General features: G+C 43.7%; 1 pseudogene across 1 annotated transcript; it reads left to right on the top strand.

The window, feature by feature from the left end:
- The first annotated feature begins 631 nt into the window (after positions 1-631).
- LOC125513619 (disease resistance protein RGA5-like) lies at positions 632-5,035 on the top strand (annotated as a pseudogene). The gene is made up of 2 exons (XR_015608330.1): positions 632-1,432; positions 2,539-5,035. The product of XR_015608330.1 is annotated as a disease resistance protein RGA5-like (transcript).
- Positions 5,036-5,438: the final 403 nt, after the last annotated feature.

The raw sequence follows: 5,438 nt of genomic DNA, 5'->3' as shown, positions 1-5,438 counted from the left end.
AGTACTCCCTCCGTTCTAAATTACTTGTCTTGGATTTGTCTAGATACGGATGTATATAGACTCATTTTAGTGCTAGATACATCCGTATCTAGACAAATATAAGACAACTAATTCGGAACGGAGGGAGTAGTACCAACGAAATGATCTATGTGTGGCCTACAATTTAAAACTCACCGAGCCGCACCGATAGAATCCCCCTCGCTTCTCGCCGGGGCCAGTTTGATCCGTCCGCCTCCATGCCTGCTCCAGTCTCCATGACGACCTAGGTGTTTCTTCTCTCCTCGATCGACCGCGGACGGTTCTCCTAACCTTCTTCTCAGCCACCTTCCTCTCGTCTCCTCGTCGGTTGGAGCCGCGCGAACTCGCCGCCGACGCCTACACGCCGCGCGCCCTGCCCTCGCCGTACGCCTTGGGTTAGGTATGTCCCCTTCTCAATTCTCAGTTATGCCCTTGTTTTTTTTTTTGGCTGAGAGTTGAGATATCTGGTAATTTAGACGTCGACTCCATCGATTAACCCTTACAAATCTTGACGCATTATGAATTCCTTGTTCAACAGACTAGGCAGTTCTTTTTTAAATTGTCTATTTTGAGAGTTGGCTAGCTCTTGTGTTTTGCTGACGCTCAGCCACGTATGCAGATCATGGAGGGCCAGCCCATGGTGAGCTATTCGGCAGGATCAGTGAACTCTGTTGTCTACAAGCTCACCAAGCTAAAGGATTGCTCCCTTGTAATTGAAGGGTTACAAAAGGATCTTATGATTCTTTTGGAGAGTTTCAGCCAAGTGGTTGTGTTGCCAAGTAAGATGAATTGGCAAGTCCAAGTGTGTATGAAAATTGTGAGGGAGTTGGTCTTCGACATCGAGGACTGGATCGATCAGATGCCGGCGATGCCAAACACAGGGGGCAAACTAGTGGATTTAGAAGATGAAGTGAAAAGATTCAAGGCCCGGATCGAGCACGCGTGTGAGCTCTGTGAAAGATACGGTCTTCGTTATTGAAGTGTCGTCTGAACTTCGTGATCCTGCTTCTTTACCCGGCCACACCCAAGTTACAGTTGCTTCACATATACTTTTCGAGGAGAAAACTGCCCTTGTCGGGATGGAAGTTCCAATGGATGAGCTTGTCAAGCATCTCACTGGTGAGCATGAGAAGCGGCGGAAGGTGGTTTCCATCCTCGGGGTGGAAGGCCTTGGTAAGACTACTCTTGCCAAGGAGGTTTATTCAAAGATTCAAGGGAACTTTGAGTGCCGAGCTTTTGTTACTCTTGGCCGGAGACCATCCATTAGGGAGACTGTGCAGGAAATACTTTGTCAAGTAAACCCCTCTGCAGAAAAGAAAATAAACCTGAAGATTGATCCTAGGCATGGAAGGGGCACAGCCCCGGATCTGAAAAAACTCCTCACTGAGCTTTGGAAGTACCTCGCCACAAAGAGGTACTGCCTTGCAGTTTAATTACCTCTTCCTTATCTAGGTTTCTTGACTTGACGTAGGAAGTTGAAATTTCGGGAAATAAACCATGTACCCAGCCCAGAATGCATCTTGAGGAAAGCACTCGTAATGGTAGATATGTTTTGTTCAACGTAGTATGTACTTCTTAGGCATCTGAACTTTTATATATTAAACTTCATTTGGGAAGAGAATCAACTAGTTAGAGGGGTGGTTGTACACCCAGCCTACCAAGGATCGAATTCCAGGTGGCAATACTTGGGTGTTCTTTTGTTACAAAGTAGTCAAATTCACTTAGATCTTCTCATCTTAGGTTGTGCTTGGTTTTTGTCCAAGGCTGCCATACCAAAAGATTGATTATCCAAACTTTGGTAAAGGCTTTTCTTCCCTATGGATTGGCCAACATTGGCTAAAAGAATGAACTAGAGTTAGCAAAAGAGCATTGCCATGCCAAAAATTTGGCCCTCGGTCCACCCGAAGATTTAGGTTCTTTTTTATTAATGTATCTACACTGCTTTTTTGGTCAAATCAACAGCACATGTCTGATGCTGATATCTTTTTAGGTGGCACACCCGAATGTCCCTGGCTCTAGTATGACCTCATCTAAAAAAAGATCAATGTTTTGATCATGGTCGAAAGCCGAAAAATTGACAGGGTACACTTTGGCCACAAACCAAATATACCCTTAATCCAATATTTGACAACCCTCTCATTTTCTTTGTAGTAGGAAAATTGTTTTTTTTTTAGGAGAAATTTCTCGACATCAGCCAATAGATGGTGTATGCTTTCTGTTTCATGGTTATCGTGGAAGTTTCTAAGGGAATCTGCAATAGAAATTGATACATGCTTACATAAATCAGTTTCATGTAAAAAAAAGTTACATAAATCAATTTGAAAACCAAAACGGTAACTGGTAGCTGCTCGGTCGGTGTTGAGTAGCGATTAAACAGTGAATCGTCCGATATTTGTAACTTTGCGAATTTCTATGTATGTGAAGTTGGATATTTATATTTGAATTTTTCGCACCGTCCGTCATATCTTACTTTTTGAATTGTCATAGTAGCTTATACTGATTTGTCATTTAATATGTCAGGTATTTCATCTTAGTGGATGGCTTATGGAGCACACAGGCTTGGAAAATTATCAATTCTGCTTTGCCCAACGAGAATAATGGAAGCAGGGTATTGACAACAACATGCATCAGTGCTGTTGCTCAACGTTGTTCTGTACATCCCATGGATATCTATCGGATTGAGCCACTTAACGAGGAGATGTCTGCAAGATTATACCTGAAATTAATTCGGCAAAAAGAATGGCCGGCTGATCATGCTGAAGTAACCAAAAACATGTTTAAAATGTGTGGTGGCATGCCATTGGCCCTAGTTCTTGCAGCTGGCTTATTAGCAGCAAAATGCAAACAACTACCAGAGCCCGAGATATCTGTTGTCTCATCAGTGGAGCAATATTCCAAATCAGATGGGATTATGAAGACACTGCAGATGAGTTATGATGCTTTGTCTTTGCCTCTGAGGTCTTGCTTGTTGTACCTGAGTGTCTTTCGAGGAGGTTGCACCATCAAGAAGGACCGTCTGATACGATTATGGATTGCTGAAAGACTTATCCCTCGAAAAGATGATGAAAGAAGAGCTCAAGAAATAAGAGGTGATGGAGGAGAAGAAACGAGAGTTGAAGGAGGTGAAATCATAGGATATGAAGAAAATGGAGGTAAAGAAACAGGAGACGAAAAAAGCTTGTGGGAGACAGGGCAGCTCTACTTCAAAGAGCTTATCATCAGGAGACTGATTCAACCTGTGTTCAACTACAATGATGACCAGCCAGTGGGTTGCACCGTTCATGGTGTGATTCTTGATTTCATCAATTCTTTGTCGAGCAAAGGTAACTTTGTTACAGTTGGTGGTGCTCATTTGAGCACAGACATGGTTCGGCGATTCTCGCTAGACTGCTTTAACAACAATGACGAAGACAGAGATGCCACCTTGGCGTCATTTGCTATGCACTTATCTAGAGTGCGATCTATGATTGTTTTGGGTGATATTGAAGGGATAGCTGGTCGTTCGGCCCTCACATTATCTGGAAAAATCGATGGGACTCCTGTTCTTCCATCCTTCAAACTTTTAAGAGTACTTGATCTGCAAGGTACTTATCATTTGAGAAGCCGCCATCTTCAAGGCATCGGGGGATTGGTTCTGCTGAGATACCTGGGGGCTGCAGAGACTGCAATCGATTCTTTACCAGAGGAAATCGGAGAACTAGGGCAGCTGGAGACCCTGAATTTGAGGAAGACAAAAATGCCGAGCACTTTGCCTACTTCTATGGCTAAACAGAAAATGTTGGCACATCTGCTAATTGACGGCACCGTCAAACTGCCTAGCGAAATCCTGAAAATGCAAGGATTAGAAGAAGTATCAACTGTTGGTGTCTACAGTAGCAGGTCAATTGATTCAGTGGCAGAGCTCTTGAGGAAGTCGGAGCGGCTGAGGGTCCTTGGCATAAGATTGGATGGGTCACACTTATCTAATGATAACGAGAGTGTCAGGACTTTCCTCATGGAGGTTACAAGGTCTAATAAGCTTACTTGCCTATCACTTGATTGCCTCAATTTTGGTTTGCTTGACATACCGCTGGAGTTCCCTCCATCTGATCAGCTCTGAAGATTTGAGCTGAAAATCTCGGTTCCAGTCCTCGGACGGACTGCACACAGGATGGCCTCTCTTTTCAGCGTTACCCACTTGGATATTGAAATTGTTCGATTAGAAGATGAAGCTGTCCGTGCCCTGGGAGGTTTGCCTCATCTAGTCCTTCTCAAGTTAGTTTCTTCAGGTGGCATAAGATTCAGCTCACAACTCAAATGGAACCCAGAAGGCAGGTGCAAAGTCGGCGTGGACCATGGCTTTAAGTGTGTGAAAGTATTATCGCTCATATGCCGATCTGGTGGGACGGAGCTGGAGTTCACACCAGGAGCCATGAAGGAGCTACAGAGGCTGACGCTCGACTTCAGCGCACGCGAAGCACTGTGTATCTATGGAAATTTCAGTTTTGGCATCGAGCATCTCTCTTCCCTCACACGAGTCCATGCCATGATTAGCTGCAAATGTGCTGTAGCTTCGGAGGTGAATACTGTGAAGGATGCGATACGAGAACAAGCAGGTAACTTGTCTAGCAAACCCACGATCGAATTCACCACAATAAATGAACACATGATAATTCCTGATCACAAAGCAAAGACAGCAGCAGTTTCCCCTAAAATTTGGTTAAACGGGTGTATCAACTTCAGACAAACTGCCTAGCATCGTAAGAGGTCAGGATGGAGTCAATTTTAATCACATGTGGCTGAAGCACTCATGCAGAACAGGACACGCGACTTCGTCTTCTTCTCTAGTACTCCCTCCGTTCCGAATTACTTGTCGCAGATATGGATATATCTAGATGTATTTTAGTTTTAGATACATCCATTTCTACGACGAGTAATTTGAAACAGAGGGAGTAGTACTAAGTAAAATCTTTTACGTGTTGTAACCTGCGAGTGTAGTGGTATGTACTTTTTTTTTCAAAAAGGAGGACTTCCCCTGCGTCTGCATCAAAATGATGCATGAAGTCATTTTATTGATCTGAAGTTCCAAAACAAAGTCTCAAGTTCCAAAAAGCTCACAAAAAGAGCATGAAACAAATCAGTAAAAAGAGAACTGCCACAGCCGGCAAAAAATAAGCCAAGATGACTAAATACCTATCCTATTCGCCATCCAAGCCGGTTGTAGATAACCCCTACTGCCATCTTTCACCGGTTGCACCCAATATCTAAAAGCTCCCTGGAGTCCGCATGCTTAAGTAACGACCACGTACGGATCCAAGCAGTGGCTCTGTGTATCCTGTTAGAGATAATATCATTTCTGTAGTTCAATATAGCCCAAAATAATGCGCATATCCCTATCCGAATATGTCCCACAATATATGATTCCACTTCGGTTAGCCACG

This window comes from Triticum urartu, chromosome 6A (assembly GCF_056163025.1).
Source record: "Triticum urartu cultivar PI428250 chromosome 6A, HENAU_Tu73, whole genome shotgun sequence".
NCBI lineage: Eukaryota > Viridiplantae > Streptophyta > Magnoliopsida > Poales > Poaceae > Triticum > Triticum urartu.
The sequence above is the reverse complement of the archived record's forward strand: the minus strand, read 5'-3'. Positions and strand labels throughout refer to the sequence as shown.